This window comes from Meleagris gallopavo, chromosome 1 (assembly GCF_905368555.1).
Source record: "Meleagris gallopavo chromosome 1, MGAL_WU_HG_1.1, whole genome shotgun sequence".
NCBI lineage: Eukaryota > Metazoa > Chordata > Aves > Galliformes > Phasianidae > Meleagris > Meleagris gallopavo.
Genome location: NC_139404.1, coordinates 119709050 through 119727739, shown reverse-complemented (window position 1 = coordinate 119727739; position 18690 = coordinate 119709050).

The following is an 18690-nucleotide window of genomic DNA, read 5'->3' as shown; positions in this document are numbered from 1 at the left end:
CAGAAAAGCATCTGACAGCCTAAACTCTCACCTGCACAAGGAGACAAGTTCCTCTAGCTCAACAGGTGACTGAGATTTTTTTCTCATCCACTCAACAGCCCATGGATCAGTAGGTTAAGCCTTCAGAGAATCCCACACAAATTTGCTGCCAGTGGCAGCTTGTGATGCAGGTGAGCAGTAGCAAGGAGACTGAGGATGGTTCTGATTATTTCTTTTTGTACATCCCATGCAACGGCTATTGGTCTTCCTATGGGTTGAAATGCACTGAGCAGAGCCTGACTTTTAAATGTGGGCTGGGTACAGTGTTGTCTTCCTGAAATGAGACAAGCCAGATGGTAATGATGCAGAGCTGGGCTGTCCCAGCCTCATGACAGCCCTCTGCTCAGGTCATAATAATACATTCTGTAGGTTAACAATGCCCACAGGATACCCATCCCTACCGTAAGTCTGAGTATTTTAGAAGCCCATCAGGGAGATGCCAGAAAGTGGATTGAATTGAGTGCTGCTTCCCAGCTGGCTGTACTGCAGAGGCAATATGGGACCGCTCAGGTGAAGAATGGCAAATGTCCCCCTACCTCTGAGGACACAGCAAGCCCTTGCACAGGGAAACCATGCAAACAAAAGGACACAGCAGCAATGGTGACTACTGAACTGTTGACTAGCTCACATAGAAATGAATTTTAAAATCTGCTTGACATGAACATTTTATCATGTTCAGTTTGCTTTGACCTAGTCTGTCAGTGATCAGAGTCCTCAATGAGGAGTAGAATAGGGATGAAGAGAGCAAATCAGGTAGCTTGCCTCTGTACCTCTGCCAGTCATGGAGAATGGCTTGGTGAAACTGTGCATCCCTACTGTTGTTCCCTAAGAAGCCCTCTTCATCCAAGGCATCTCCAGAGCCATGAGAGCCAGACTTTTACAGCCAGCAGGCTCAGAGTTGTGCAGTGTGCCCCTGTCCTCCAGAAAGGAAGCTAAGCTCTGTTTTCTTAAGCTGTCTCTAACACGTGACACATACCTGCAGTAGCTGCTGAGGTTGATGCCCATGATGCCACATGGCAGAATCGTCCCCTTACACACACACTCCTGTATTGCAGATCCCCCATCAAATCTATCTTCCATTTAGCAAATATCCCTCATGAGCTTTGAAATGAACCCAGCTGGAACTTGATTGTCTGAAACTATTGAATCAATTTTTTTCACAAGTTATTCGCCTGTAGTCATCATGGAAAGATTACTTTGAATTATACTGTTTCCACAAGCCTGAATATATATATTTTTAAAAGGCACAAACAAGAACTCTATTACAGTTCCCAGATTGTTTCATGATTTCACTTTAGCACTATTTAACTTTCAAATAAGTCTTGCTGGAGGAGAGAATAGCCTTGGTGTTGCAGAAACAGATCCCTGACGGATGCATCATAATCATGAATGCTTTTTCACAGGGGCAGAATATATATCATCTCAATGGATCTCTGGTTTCAACTTGAAAAGCAAAATAGTCTGATCTGGAGCTGTATTCAAAGAAGGATGTGTAAGCGGGCTGTGGCAACGACCATTATCATTCTAAGCTTTGTCAGATCATCTTTCACTTACACATAGTGCTATTTGTCTCCCAGTTTTCATAAGAAGCTGCTATGTGTTAATCTCTCCTCAAACAATATTTCATGTTATCTGTCACGTAGTTAATGCTGAAAACAAATGTTGATTTGTAGAAACAAATTAAGATCTTTCAAGAAAAGAAAAGCACAATAATTGAATAAACGCAATCTGGAAATTAAAGACAAATTCTGATGGATACAAGTACAGAGCTTTTATTTTATATGAAATATAAACTTTGTAATACTTCATATGAAATATGAAAGAAGAATTTAATAAGAATTCAGATTTACTGTGGAATCACGTGAAGAACCAAGGCTGCTTCATAGTACAGTGCAGAGATTGCTGTGATTGTAATGAACACCTGAACGTGCAGAGTACATGCTGGGAGTGCTTAGGAGGCAGGGGTTGTGCATGAGACTCTCCAGAACAGGTCACTGAAACATGCTGGGCAGCAGAGCAGGACAGGATGCAGACCCTCCTATTAAATGCTCATTTGGCATAGCTATTGACATTTTTTATTCTCACAAAATTTTGACCTTTTTTTTTTACTCACAAAATTCTGACCTTTCTGTCCTATTCCTGGTTTATCTTGCGTCTCCTTAGATGTTTTTGCCCCCACCTTCTCATGTCTTTCTCTTCTCGCTTTGCCTATAGCCTCTCTTCCTTCCTTGTGAAAGAGAGCCATTCTTGTCCTCTTGCTCTTTACCCTCACTCTCATTCTTCTGGATTTCTGCTTGGTCCTTATTTTCTATCTTTGTTTCACATAAAATGAGGAGGGTTGACAAAGAGCACTAAATATTACAGGCATCAAGTCATGAGCTAGATTGTTCTGGATTTAAGTATTTGTAATCCCAGGGAGCTGAGAGTAAAGCCAGAAGATAATCCAAAAAGACTGTAGATCAGGGATGTGTAACTGGCTGCCACAGCAGTGATGAGCAGGGTCTGCATCTGGACACACATATGGACCCATCAGTTATTAAAGGCTTTTTGCAATGACATGTTCTGGAAGTTTTGTAAAATAGCCAAAACAATCCCAGATGAACTGCAGTATTAGTAACATCAGTGACAGACAGTTAAAACTCTGTCTGAGTTAAAATTTATTCTCATAGAGAAGAAGAAAACAGATAGGACATGATAGAAATAGATATTTTCAAAGCAATAGGAAAGCATCTGCATTGCCTTCGAATTACTTCAGAAATGTCATATCTCCCAGGGACACACCAGAAAAGTGCAGTAGGATCAGGGACAAAGAGTGCAGCTGCGCTATGGTGTAGCAAATCCGCTTTGTACTGTATTTTTTATACTGACACACTGATGGTGAACCAGAACAGCATGTGCTGTGGCTGCCAGTGGTCCAGAGCCATTGCTGAGGAATTAGCAAAGGTTGGAGAAGAGCACAGCAGCAGCCCGTGTCAAGCTCCACTGGAAACTGTGCTGAGTCACATGTCAAAATACTATCAATGGACAGGGTTAGGAAGATTCAGACCACTTACTGTTTATGCCAAATGCTAAAATTCCTACAAGTCTTTTCATTAGAATGCTTGACAGAAATAATATTGGATATATTTTACCATAGGTTAATAGAGTAGTTCAGAAGCTGAGGTGTTTAATGGGTATCAAGGCTCTCATTCATCCCCAGCACTGGAAAGAACAGTGGGGACAGGGAGATCTGGGGAGGGCAGAAAAGACAATTATGAGGGATGTTATCATTTCCCAGGTAACAGCAACAGGATGAGAAATAATGGTGTCAAGTTGCACCAGGGAAGGTTCAGGTTGGATATTAAGAAATATTTCTTCTCAGAGTGGTGAGGCAGTGGCACAGGCTGCCCAGGGAGATGGTGGAGTCACCATTCCTGAAGGTGTTCAAGGAACGTGTAGATGGGGCACTGAGGGACATGGTTAGTGGTCATGGTGTGATGGGTTTGATCTTAAATCTTAGATCTTAGATGATCTTAGAGGCCTTTTCCAACCTTGATTTGATGATTCTATGATTTCTTTCAGTATCTTGTTTCAGGGTATCTCTACATTACTGTTGTTTGTTCAGATCAGGAGTGCACTTTTGAAACAAATCTTAAGATTATCCCCACTTTATCTTCGGTTTGCATTGCAGGGTGCCCCTTGGAGCGCTTGAACTCAATTTATTTCAGATGAAACTAAATCGAAGGTTGTCACCCAGGAAGCCTATTTAATATGCTTCAAGAACTAGTGGCTTTTTGAGAACTTGTCCAAATGTTTTAGCCTGTGGAGCTGAAAGCTGGACTGTTCTGAACTTCTTGCTGACATGTAAAGGCTTCAGTCACCCAGTGAAGTACTACAGGGGAAATAATATCTGCTATTTTTCACTCTCCATGGGATTTAGCAGTGATCTTAAGCTGAAATCAGAAACCACTGCATTAATTGAAAAAAAATGACTTCTAATATTAATTATTTTATATTTTAAAGTTGTTTATTGCCAACTGGAATTTCAAATATTCCAAAAATACCTGTGATGTTAAAGGATGGGCATTAAGTCATGTCTGTAGGACTTGGCAAGACTCAGCTGAGTCCATCTTTAGGAATAAGGAAAGCCAAGAGGTATGCCAGCAGCACCAGTGTAAGTTCCCACATAACTGCTCCAATCCCCCTGTGAAACATCTTTTCAGCTGCAGTCAGAAAAGAGAGGATATTTATTTAACTCTCTGTCATAACTTGGAATGATTGTTTACATTTTGTCCTGCTAATCTGAGGCTGAGTAGTTCAGATTTGAATTAACATTATCATCATGAGAGAGCATAGAGCTCTGTTGTGATTTATCTCTCAACAGTGGCCTTCCTCACCTAGGGAAGAGCATCAATTTAGCAACCCCAATCTAAACCTGACAGAGCTCTCCATTACATTTGAGGGACTGCTTGTGCAGCACTACACCAGTACAGTGGAGCATGCTCCAGAGCAGGATGACATGATTTGCTGCTCTACAAAATCTCCCCACTCTCAGGATGCTGAGAGATGATTTCATTTATGAAGAAAGGTTGAGGGAACTGGGCTTGTTTAGCTTGGAGAAGAGAAGGCTCTGGGGAGACCTCATTGTGGCCTTCCAATACATGAAAGGAGCGTATAGACAAAAAGGGCAATGACTGTTTACATGGGTTGATAGTGATATGTCAAGAAGGGATGGCTAAGACAAAGGAGATTGAGGTTAGATATGAGGAGGAAGTTTTTCACACAGAGCGTGGTGACGCACTGGAACAGGCTGCCCAAGGAGGTTGTGGATGCCCCATCCCTGGAGGCATTCAAGGCCAGGCTGGATGTGGCTCTGGGCAGCCTGGTCTGGTGGTTGGCCACCCTGCACATAGCAGGGGGGTTGAAACTAGATGAATGTTGTGGTCCTTTTCAACTCAGGCCATTCTATGATTCTATGATTTCTGCCATTGCAACAGATCAAGGTGACCCTAGGAGCCCCGGACTGCAGCCTGATTGATTCAGCTCCCTGGGAAGGAGGATGGTCTCCTGCATAGAAAGTATCCACGCTGCTCTTGTTCCACCCCCCACTTACGCTTAGTGCCATACCTTCTGGTTGTGGAAACCTCTGATGCAAATCACAACATAAGAGGCAACCGAGGACACCAGCCTGAAAACTGACCCCTTTGACACTTCTGCATGTGTAAAATAGGTGGCCTCCACCAAGACAATATTCACAAATTGAAATAGAAAATATTAAGGCAACAACTGGAAATTCACTAATTAATGCCTAATATTTCTGTGTTACATATACAGCTGTGAATTGATTGCCTGCTTTGTTTAAATGAATTAGCCACCAGTTGAGGTTGCTGGACTAGAAAAGGCCCACCTTCCCCCCTCTGATGGCCCTACTTCAATCTGTTCAAAGGCTTGGGAGAGAATAAAGGGTAAAAAGCAGAACTGCAAACAGACTCTGAGATTTATAAAACATGACATTTTATTATAAGTAATAAAGTCAACCTACAAAGCAAAGATAAATGTTAAATGATATAGTTATGCATTTTTTATCTAAGCAAATATTTTAAACCGTGTCAACTTTGGCTGAGCCTGTGCAAGTTCTGGCTGACCACCTTCCTGAGTCAGAGGAGATATTTCTTGTGGGCATAAGCACTACTCTTTGTGTGAGTTATCACTATCAGTCATTTCCTTTAATACATTTTGTTACATCTCTCACGATACTTCAGGTGTCTTTTGCTTACTGGTGCATTACACTTCTCTTAAACTATATTTATTAATTGCCATGTTTTTTTATTTCAAAACTGCATTTAATCAGCATTCCAAGTTTGTAACATCAGTTCTTCGGCTCATATGAAAAAAACTCCCAAGGTACCTCTGCTTTTCATTGTTCATCAATCTTATACCCCAAATTTCCATTTCAGCTTTACCAGTATTCAAGTGACTTATGACTCTGTGTGCGGATGTGTACGTATGTACATATATATAATACATTTCTAAATTCATAATCTGTAACTGTCTGGATTTATTCCCTTGCTTAAGTATGTACATTTAAGTACATTCAAGCCTAGGCTTTGCCTGTAGTAAGGTTAAAGTCGAAATGTTTCTGCTTGCCATCTACCTTGCTTCACTGCTTCATTTTAGAAATGGCGAAAATATCAGTTGAGAGAATATTAAATAGTTAACTCAGATAAACATTTTATTTTAATATTTCTGCATTTTACAAAGTCAACATCATGTACTGACACACAGTACTACTGCAGTTCTGGATAGAGAGGCAGTTCTTTCAATGTCTCACTCTAAATTTATGTAGATACTACAGGTATCATCAGGAAAAGGAAGGGATGCATTCATCCAGTACCAGCATTCACTGGTTTTGAAGCATCAGGGCTCAGATTGTTTGCATGGGCAACTGAAACATGTGAAAGATGTGGTTTGCTTGAGCTGACTGCCATCATGACTCACAGTTTGCATTTATTTTCCTATTCTTTAACACGATTGTCTTTCAAGTAATGTAGCAAACTTTATTATTAGCCTCTAATATCCCAAATGCATACATTATCTTCAGTATCCTCCATTCACAATCTTTAATGTAATGACAGTTTTTATACCTGCATTTTTACAGAATCCTGCTCTGAGAAGTTTTGTGTGAGGCCATGTACCATATGCATTATGACACAAATAATTGAAAATGATGACCGTGAAACTAAGCATTATTTATCTTTTGCAGCTAATTACATTTATGGTTCTTCCTGAGCAAATATCATAGTCACACCTTGATTATACGGAGTGACGAATATTGAATATATATTATACACCTTTTGGAAATACAGGGAAAAGTTCTCAGGATAACTGCATTGTGATTCAGGAGTCTGCCAAGGCAGCCTGACTGGAGCTATAAAATGGAATTACTTACACATGCTATAGTCACAAATTGTATTCATTTCTCTTGAAAATCCCCAAATTCATATTCTGACCATTTGATCAATTTGTTGTTTCATTCAATCCCAATCTACCAGGCTTATGTAGTCTTTTTTCATCAGTAAAACCTTCTTTTATCACTTGTGTTAGAAATTATACTAATTAATGTTGCTTGGTTCTGCATGCTCCTTGCAATAATTTGCAAAATGCTTTTTGATTTGTCCCTAATCTTTTTTTTTTTTTTTTTACAAACTGGAGAACTATAAACTTTTGCTAACTCCATCATCTTCTTGACATAAACTCTTTTTAAAATTTTAGCACTTCCCAGCTCTTTGCTGTCCATATTGGCATTGCTTTATTCCAAATATCTTCTTTCTTGCTAAAAGCTTATGCAGATAAGTTTTCTAGTCCCTTGTCACACTTATTCTGCAATCAGCTCTTCTTGGTCAGATAAGATCAGATAAGATACTCAGGAGTCATAGTCCTGTTGCTATCAGTATTGGATAGGTTAAAAAATCTTACTGTTTCTTCATGACAGTTTATCTCTTCCAATATTCCAGTATCTTTATCTTCTCTGTGGACTGGAAACATTTTACAGAAAATTAATACATCTCCAGACATAGGAATTCCAAACTTTTAGACATCTACTAAATTTTAGGGATATTAATTGCCTCATCCACTTCAAGAGAATGTTGATTCAGCTATAACAGCACTTCACAACTTTTAATATTGATAGGACAATCATGACAATTTCAAATGAAATTACTCTTATAACCCTATGTAGGCAGATTTTTTTCCTCCTATTCTCATGGTCCTTGCTTAGAGACCACGAATAATTTTTTTGTATTTACTGAGTCTGGCTCGACTCAAAATAATAAACCTGTCCAGCAAGTTGTGGGGAGTCTCTTCTGCTTCTAGCTCTGGACTGATGGGTGCAGCAAGGAATACACTGACTCCCTGTGTATAATGTAAGTTATTATGTGTGTTTCTTGTCACTGTGCCTATTAGAGAAAGGAAATACGATGCTTTCCAGGGTCAGTTTCATCTCACAACTTAAGGTATTTGTGCTTATTTAACTTCCTCTACTTGAGCTGAGTGCCTAAGCTTCCTGTGCAACCAATGGAGAAATGGGCATTTCTGGTCACCTCATCCTAAAACAGATCATCTAAATAGATATCTAAAATAGGTCAGACATTTGTCCTTTCTCTCTGTTGCCTAGAAGCAGTCTATGTTTTCATCCATTCAGCTGGAGAAAACAATCCACCCCATTCTTTCTTGAAGCAATTATGAACCAAGTCCTGGACCAGCAGCTGCTCAATACTGGATGCAGAAAGGCAGTCACTAATGGCATTTTAGGTGCAAAACAAGTTTTGATGGCAACTTGGAGTTGGATGCATTTAGAATTCCCCTGCATGCCTTATCATGTGCAGTGTGCAAGTCATCCAGACCCAGTAATGGGGGAAGGTTTTGAGGCCTCAAGTCTCTGGCCTTGCGTATCTCTTGGAAGCAAGTATGCCATTGTGGCTGGAGAAACCCAGAGGCACTGCAGACATTGCTGCCATGATATATTTTTCATCTTGTATTTAAAAACAACAGCTAGTACTGTATCCATCTCAGAAATTACAAATTTTGGAAAATGTTAACTACACTGATTTCACCAAGTTTTATGGAAACCGAGGCTCCTTGGAATGAGTGCAGTGCTGTCACTATCTCTATTTTGTCGGCCTCACATCTATGTGTGTGTTCTGAAATATGAATAGATCCAGTTCATTGGTGCAATTGAGATTTCATTACCTCTCTCAGCTGAATGAACTTGTGATGTACTTTGTTACTATGTTAGCAAATGAACTGTTTATAAAACTGAGACACTTTTCTGAAATGTGTTTATAGATGATAGCTTTCTGGCTTGCTTTCATGAGAACTTTCCTGACTGGAATGCCACAGCCAAAGCTTTAAAAAAAAATAAGTCATTTTTCACTCCAGGTTTTTAATGGAGATTAACTGGCACGCTTACATTAACACACACACACCCTCCACCCGCTGCCTCAGTTTGTCCATGCCAAAGAAGCTTTTTGTCTTTGTCTCTTGTCAGAAGAAAAAGTAGATGTGAAAATTTATATATCTGAACAAAGTTTTTGAATGCTTCAATTGCTTCAGCATGGGTGGATTTCTAAGAAGAAAAGAGAGACTGAAGAATAAAGCAGCCCTGTGAACATCCATGCAGCATTCAGCTTATCTAGGCTATAAATAAGCAATGCTTCTTTTCTTTCAAAGGGTAGATCAGAAACTGGGGTCATTCAAGACTAAGGCATGCAAATCACCACTGAGAGGTTTCCTACCAGGAGAAACTGTGGAGACTGAGCCTCTTCATTTAGGAGAGGGGATGGAGAAGCACACACACGAGCTATACAAAGTTACTTAACATTGTGACAAAACGAAGAACAGGAACCTCAGGGGTGCAGTGCCAAATGCTCAAAGTTCAAGAGCTGCAAGGTACATCTAGCTCCTGGAGTGTTTTCACTCTGCCCTGGGTCTGTCCACACTGTCTCTATTGCAAATGCATCAATCAGTGTGAGTCTGTGTCACCACAGCCAGAACTCAGAGCACTCATCTAGTATTTCCTCAGCTGCTCAGTGCAGCTTTACAGCCCTGCCTGAATGTTATGATGCTGTGACTGTGCTGTTTTGTGAAGCTGAGTTAACTATCATAAACTGTGCTTAGGAATGCCTTCTTCTGACTCCATATTCAATAATAATCCCAGTGTAGACATAACTACCACTGGTAATCACAGTACTGACTTTTGCTGCACACCTTAGCTTTTTAGTCCAGCTTAGCAGCTCTTTGTTGTGTTTTGCTCTCCTTTATCACTGTTTTGGCTGCATGTTTTACCTCCTGCAGGTTGCTGAAACTGCACACTGGAGGCAAAATTAGTCATTTCATCTTATGATGCCCATTGCTTCTGAATCTGTTAAGGATTTATAGTTCTATTACATTTCCACCAAATGAGCAGGTCTTCATTTTCCAAAGAGGGAGCTGAAACACAGCTATTAAGAGCAAAAAAATATTCATTAATTTTGAATACCCAAATAGAAAGATGTTGTACCATAATTTTCTTTTCTCAAAGCATTATATAACACATTTTAACTTAGGCAGCAGCTCTGAGTGTTCAGTGTTTTGATAGACCAGATCCCAAGATCATGTCACAAAAAAACAAGGCACATGCCACGAAAGTCTCACCAGCTGCCTTGCCTGGTCTTACAGAGGAGCACAGCACCAGAGGTAAGGACTGATGCTGATCCTCCACCTCTAAAGAAGTTTAATTCTGTACCTTGATTTAGCCTGCTGCCTCCCATGGGCTTTTACTCAGTTCTCTCATCCAGTTAATTCCAACTTCTCCCTGACCTGTCTTTCTCCTTCCTTCTCTTACGACCTTGGTGTTCCCCTGCTGATATTTCTCACCGCTGTCTCTTTTAGGCTGGGCTGGTACTGTCAGGGGATGGACACCTCAGCTGCTCTGCAAAGTAGGAGGCTAGATACCTGGACATCTGATGGCCCAGAGAAGGCATGAGAGGTGACATTCAAAAGAGAGAAACCTATTAAGACCCCAGGTCTTTACTGAAGATGGAAAGAGAGGAAATTCCTTAGTCTGAGGGTGCAGCCTGATCCACACAGATTTTCCCACAGTGACTGTGAGTACATTTCTGATGGAAAGCCCACAGGTCTCAAGACCGTGAACCCTCTGGCTCAGGTTTTGTCTCCCTGAAAATGAGATGATGGAGTATTTCTTAACACTGGAAACTAACTGGTTGTTTCTTTCATTCTCAGAAGTGGCTAATCTCCTTTGCCTGAAATTCTCCAAAATAAATAAATAAATAAAAATCAGCTCAAGGCAGGCACGTAGCACTGACATTTTCAGCCTGAGGCATTCATGTCGGACGAAGTTAGAAGCAACTGAAAACAGGATCTCATAACAGGAAAATCTGAACAAACTTAATAACAGGAATCTGTACCATATCTGCCTGTTATAATGAATGACCCAGAGAAGGTAACTCAAAGGACTCTCATTTGCCCTTTCTCAGAAGACAGGAACAAGGTAACATTAAGTGAAATGAAAAGGCTGAAGGGAAATATTCTCACAGAGCGCACAGAACAAAAAATGCACTGCCACAAGATAATGCGGAGAACAAGAATTTATTAATTCACAGAAGAGTCAGACACATGTAACATCTACAGCCACATTTGATAGGATACATTTGTAGAGAGTATTTTTCTTCATGTTTGAGGACATATGATAAGTGTAAACTGCCTGAAGAAGAACCTTCCCTTACAGACTCATTGGCCATTATCCTTACCAGATCTATTTCTGCAAAGTATCTAGCATTATTACTGAATATAAATTGACTGTATTCATACCTATCAGTCTATCCATATGGAGACCTAGATAGCCCATTTCTCAGACCTACTTTTAATTCTTCCTTAATACCTGTCTCCCTATTTTTTATAATATTTTTTGTCTTCTCAGAGACTGCTGTTGTTGCTTTTTTTGCTTACTTATTTTTCCACTTGCAAGCAATTTAAAGAGAGGCCAGTTGCTCTATATTCATACATTTGTGACTTTGGGTCCTCTTGTGAAATATTTACAGCCTTAACATCAACTCCCAGAACATATTAAAACTAGAATTATTTACTTAGAACATAACCTCTTTTCTTGATCAGTATCTCACAAATGGTTTTAAATTGTAATATATTCCATCTCCTGCAGACAGCATGTGGTATAATACATTTCAAAAGAGGAAAAGAAACAACCACCTTTCACAGTAAACATGTAAAGGCAGCACACTCTTCAATTGCCAGCTTACAGCCAGATATATTCTGCTACTAATCTAAAATACTATTGAATGTTGTCATCAGTGGTACAGATGCCTAGTAATAAAACAACACAGTTATCTCCCTTGGAAGCTGTTCACTCTGCCTATTCTGATATGATGAAAATATATGGACATTTTATTTAGAATTTATCCTTCAGCAACGTGACTCCTTGTATCTTTGTAATAACGTTCCTTGTGTAAACAGAATACATTACCTTTGAACCATAACAGCCTAACACACACTAACTATGAGTCTGAGATAAAATCACCATTATCAAATTGTGTCATTTACATTTGTGCATATACTTTCCTTTATCTGGTGAATCCCTATCTGCAGTTAACAGCAGCCACAGATATTCTTTAAAAGACAGCTGGCATGTGAGTTGGTTTAAATTAGTCTTGATTCATCACTTCCAGCTGGCCTGGAAGTATCCTGAATAATGAGTTTCTCTCATTAGAATTTCTTAGTATCCTGATGGGTTTTTAAAATGAGTACTTATCTACAATTCAGGTTAGATATAAATTACATAACAGAAATCACAGAACCATAGAATCATATCCTGAGTTGGAAGAGACCCACAAGGATTATCGAGTCCAGCTCCTGGCTCCACTCCAGAGACCTGTGTCTGAGAATGTTGTCCAGACACTCCTTGAACTTCAGCACTCAAGGCCGTCCTCTCCTAAACCAGAAGTTTCATGCTTTGATGAGATGTCCAGACAGGCTGTAGCAGGCAGAAACAGTGAGCACTGTCTGCATGCTTGCTGCAGTCCCCAGTGCAGTCACCTGAGCACCTGGAAATGAAAAGTTAGGCAGTGACAGCACAGAACTCTCTGGAAGAATATTTTAAACCTCACAAGCTGATAATTTAAAGGCAAAATACAGGAAGGAAGTGGAGCTCTTGGAGCAAGTTCAGAGGAGGGCCACTAAGATGATTGCCTCTCCTATGAGGAAAGGTTGAGGGAACTGGAATTGTTTAGCTTGGAGAAGAGAAAGCTCTGGGGAGAAGACCTCATTGTGGCCTTCCAGTACTTGAAGAGAGCAAGTACTGGAGGGGGAACGGCTGTTTATGAGGGTGAACAGTAATAGGACAAGGATAAATGATCTTAAACTGAGACTGGGGAGGCTTAGGTTAGATATGAGGAGGAAGTTTTTCACACAGAGGGTGCTGACGCACTGGAACAGACTGCCCAAGGAGGTTGTGGATGCCCCATCCCTGGAGGCATTCAAGGCCAGGCTGGATGTGGCTCTGGGCAGCCTGCTCTGGTGGTTGGTGACCCTGCACAGAGCAGGGGGGTTGAAACTAGATGATCTTTAAGGTCCTTTTCAACACAGGCCATTCTATGATTCTATGATTCTGTGATTCTATGAAAATATTGTGATACTCAGTGGAAAAAAATAAAAAGCTGTTCAGATTATATAGTCATTAGAAGTCATGAGAAGTTTTACTGATAGCATGTGTCAGTCTGTAACAGCAACTAAAAAGCAAACAATTTACCTCATCCATTCTTGCTGTGTTTCTTAGTTGCTTTTTGTTTGTTTTTCTTTACTGAAAAAAATTAGTGTACTAATTCTATTCACTGAAGTCAACCTGAATTAGTGTAGCAAGGATGCTGAGACTACAGAAAGCTTCCGCAAGTCTATATATGCACCTGAAATGTATGTAATGCTTCTTTGGTGAGAGGGAAGTAGATGGAAATGCAAATAAACTGGGAGAGGAATGGGCAATCTGATAATTTGCTACTTCACAGTACTAAGTCATTTGATATCTTCTTTAAATGGCAGTATACTAGATCAGAATTTTCAAAATATCAATTATGATGTCTTTTAATCTCTGATTCTGAGTAGATGTTCCAAAACATCTGGAAGAAAAATATGTGGAACGAACTTGCACTGCTTGCACTGTTAATAACTGCCCAATAGAAGAACAAGTTCTTTTCAATCAATTTGAAAAGGAAAAGAAAAAAAAATCAAGAAAAACAACCTAAAACCAAGAATATTAAGCAGACAATGGGACTGAAAAGGTCATTCCATACATACGAGAAGTACCTCTGTCTGCTGCTACATTTCTATATGCATGTCAGACCGAACATCTGTGCTTATATATGAGATATATATGTGTATGTGTGTTAATTTCTATCTATTTAAGAGTATATTTCTATCTATATACACAAGATGTATGAAAACACTGGAAAAGGCAGATGTTTAATTTTATAAGTGGGAAAAATTATCTGTGAAAACCTCTTAAAAACCTGAATTTTCTTTCAAATCTATTAAGAACTTGTCAAGGATAATTATCTGATGTTAAAGTGGTGCCACTGGGAAAGCAGAAGTGATAATTTTCTTCTTCATTGCAAAATCATGCAGAATGTTAAATATATTTCAATTTTTTCCTGAGGTTCAAGACTGGCTGAAAAGATTCTTATCACTGACCATTTAACTCTGCTGCTATGGAGTAATTTGCTGTCCTCTTTCAATTAAGGGAGCCGACATTTTTGTGAGTCTGCAGTGTTGATTACAAAAGTGAAATGAACCTAGCTAGAAGTGACACAGAGCGAGTGTAAATTTTGCATGGATATTATTAACATAAATAACTCCAGCATTCTGGCCTGTACTGAAACAAGGGGTGAAAGTGAGCTGCAGGGTTCATTTGGGCAGCAAGAATGACAGGAACAGTGGGGACCACTGAGGCTAGATCTACTGATGCACAGATGTATAAAGTTAAGGTGCGTAGAACTGAGCCAAATACACTGAAATGGAAGTTTCTGATACTACCTCTCTGTGCCATTTTTGTCACCCTGAAGATTGCTTAGAGCTAACTCCAGCCTCCCTGTGCTTTGGAATATGTGCGTATGACTGAAATCACTAGGCTTTAATTCACCGGGAAAACTGTGCTATTGTGTCACTCCTGATGAAGTTGTGTGCTGCCACAAGATGTCTTTCTGCTACTTCTCATTTTCCATGACTTGCAGCCACTCCCTGCCTGTTTGATCATCGGTGCTTTAAGATCAGTACATCAAGTGGAATCAATGAGTACAAAATCACTCACTTCTGTAGAATCGCACTTTGCATTCACCATCTGGCCTAACACAGTTATGATATCTCTTATGTCAATAGTTACAGTTTTGGTTCAGTTGCTTTCACTTATCTGTGACATACCAGCTGCTAGGCACCACAGCTTGTTTTATTTTCGATTCTTACTCCATATGGTAAAGTGCCTGCATATTTTGGAATAGTCTGACAAGCTACAGAAGTGCCACATGGTCCAATCTTGTAGAGCACTAAAACTATTCTGCCACCCTGTCTAGATGGGTAATCTTAGTCTATATTTTGCTGTGTAGGTTTGATATGTTTTTATTTATTATATGCTACTTAAATTTGGGTTTGAACTCTTTTGCTCCTGTGTCAGATCTGTACATAGTTATACAGCTACTTGAAGCAGAGCAGTGTGAAAACATTGTAGATGTTTTACAGTTTATTCAAAGTGCAGAGGATCTCTACCCTCACACAGTCCAAGTCTCTCTTTTGAAGTTAACTCAGCTTAGGGGCATAGGAAGGTCTTTGCTGTTTCTGCTTGTTGCCATCATTTCCATAATGAGCTGTCATCTTTGAAAATGTAGGTATTTTATGCTTATTTGTATTGTTTCATTGTAATTTAAGAAAGGGAATAAAGCTGACAAATCAATCCCAAAAGAAACAGCCATAAATTGTCTATGTGTAGCCATGCTAGTACCAGCAAATCCACCAGAGGCTTTGAATAATAAAAGTATGAATAATAAGAAAAAATAAGATAAATGCTTTCATTAAGGTAATAATCCTGGAAGCAGTTATTGCTTAAAACAGTATTAAAAATGGTATTTTGTTTAGAGCTCAGCCCAAAGAAATTACTTAGTTTAATACCTATGAGAGTTTTGTTCCTTTACAATAAACACAGTGCAGTCTCAGTCTCTGCCATATAATCTGAGTTAATGACAAAATAAAGTCTTTCAGCCTGGCTCTCACCAGCATTAAAAGCATTTTACAATTGTGATGTCAGTCTCAAGAAGCCAAACTTGTGCCAAGCTTAAGAATTAGAAATAAAAAGTGTGTACTTTTGCACATCTGGATGAAGTCCAAAAGGTCTCTGAATACCGAGTACATTTTAAATGCGTTAGGAGAGCTTTACATGGCAAGAATAGTGGAAAGGCTCCTTGGAGCAAATTACTGTGAGGTACAGCAGTTTCAGAGCTAAACACTCTAGCCCAAAGCCAGATCCACATCACACTATTCTTACCAACTCCCATTCTGGTATTTATCTGCTTTCCATCATTAGAGACATCCCTGGGTTCCAGTACTAGTGGGACAGATTCAGACTTTTTTAGGGACAGCCGCAGCCCTAAGAATTGTGGCTTTGTTACAGAATGCCTTAGATGCAATAAACATGCAGTGGGGATAAAACATGACTGGTAATGGAGTTTCTTTTTCCAGATTTGTGTAGTGTTGCCTGAAAATTAAAGCAGTACCAAGGAGTTTTCCAGACTTTGAGCCCTTTATATCCCTACTGGCGGATTGTAAGATGGGTTCTGGGTATGGTTCTAGTCTGTGATGACCTCAGGCACTATTTGGAAGGTAGCGTGAATCAAAGCCATCTACAACAGCTGGCAGTTTAGACAGTGCCATCTCATTTTGGAGCATCCTCCAAAATATCCAGTTCTGTGGACATAGGCTGTTACCCACTGGTTTGATGTATAAACATGGACAAGGAGAGTGTGTACAAGTGGGAAGGATGTCCTATGCGACATATCAGAAAGTCTCCCTCTCTTCTATGCTTCTGCTTGATGTCAGTATTTCATAAAAGCAGCCTATACAGACTCAAATAAAAAATAAGACTCCTCTCTTAGAATCAGACAGAATATTGAAGATGTGATAGAAATAAATACTCCCGCGCTTTTCCTGATTATACATTAAGGTCATATGCTGGTCTTCAAACTGGATGAACAAATTAGTAGTGCTACTGTGTAAGTGCATCCCAGGCTCAATGTTATACAATGGAAAATGTGAAGTTATAGCATATTATAAACAAGAATAATTCTATTAATATTTTTATGAACTACTTTGTAACACTAGGACTAATTCAGTAAATAAGGAGAAGCCTTTCAAATATCATGAAGGATTAGAATGATCCTGCAAAATCTGTACCTTCTCACTGATTTAACTCTCTGCTATATTATGGCAAATGAGTAGAGTAAAAAACATCATAATAAAAAAGAAAATTAAAAAGTAGCCTTCTTTCAGCCTGTTTGAGACAGAAATAGAGCCAGCTTGTCAGGAATGTTTCTAGTGAGTTGTGTTCAAGTGACAGTGATTTACATTTGTAGTACCCACATCTTACAACTCCAAAAATAATCATAAATTTAAAACTGAGCTTAAGTTGGCGTGTCATCTTCTGAAACACCATCATTTTTTTCAGTACTACTAATTTCTCTGCTCAGATGCAAAAACAGCCAGTTGCATATGTGGGCTGAAATACAAAGAGCATGCATGCTCAGAAATGTCAAGCTCTCTTTTAATTACATTTCTGCAACTCTCAGGCTAAGTTCCTTAGTATTTCACTGCAGAATTCAAAGAACCACTGCTTTAGAACTACATACTGAAACAGTAATAAGTTTTTAAACAGTAATAACCTGCTTAGACTCCACATCCTTCTAGAGAACTGCATCAAAAAGTCTGAATTTAAAAAAAAAAAAAAAAATTTAGTGAAAAGGGTATTCTCTGGTAAATTATTATTTGTTAAATTGTACATATTATTTTGCATGATGTCTCTTGAACTTTAATCTTGCTTTAATGCTAAAACTTCCATAAGCAGTAATGGGAGGAGTAAGTTGGGCTGTGGAGTACACAGACACCCCTCCTCTTAATTGGTACTCCAGCTCCGTTAGCCTGCTGCAGTGCTCAGGCTAATAGTTGCTGCTGAGAGAGGGAGAATTATTGCTGGTGTATCATAGATATAATGCATTTAGTCTGCTCTTGGAGGTGATTTGGTACATCCATGCAGAGCCATATAATGCTTAATTTATTGGTGGTAGAGATGTGTCTCAAGTATATATAAGTATTCACACATTTGTACGAGTTTGAAGACACAGCCTGGCAGAAGATTGAGCACATACATTCTTGGTATGTGAGCCAGAAAATGTCTTCTAACATTTCTTTCAAAATGGGCTTTGTAAACTTGATGTTTATATGACCCCAAAGCTCTACTGGACTCCACATTGAGTCCTTAATGAATTTTGCATCCAGTCATGTCATCCCTGTTGATACTCTTTTATCATTTCATGATTATGCAGTAGCATGTAACTGTTTCTAATGAGAACTCATTTGCTAGCATTCATAAAGAACCTTTACAGTGAGTCTCTTCATAAAGCGGCTTCAAAGGATGATTATTCAAGAGACATTGACAAATGAAGTCTTGTATATGTTAAGCAGTGAGCAGATTTGAGAGAAAAAACAAAATCTTATAAACTCTCAAGGTAGAGGTTTCTTTCTCCTCCCGTCACATGCAAATAAATCATTGCACCCTTAGATTGCCTGAGCACAGGCCAAAAACAGCAAACAAAAATGCTAATAGACTAAGGATCTAAAGTCTGTTTTTCAGTGCAGCTGCTGCACAGCAGGTGAGGGTATCAATCCTGGTTTTAGTGTGGTGGCTGTAGCATCAGTGCAAGTGTTCAAGTGTTCCTCTTTAAAGCCCTTCAGAGGGAAGGGAGTCCCCAGGAATCTGCATTTTCCTCTTGCAGATCTAAAAGCATCACCTTCTTAGTAACATAAAGTCACAGAATGGCCCGGGTTGAAAAGGACCTCAAAAATCATCCAGTT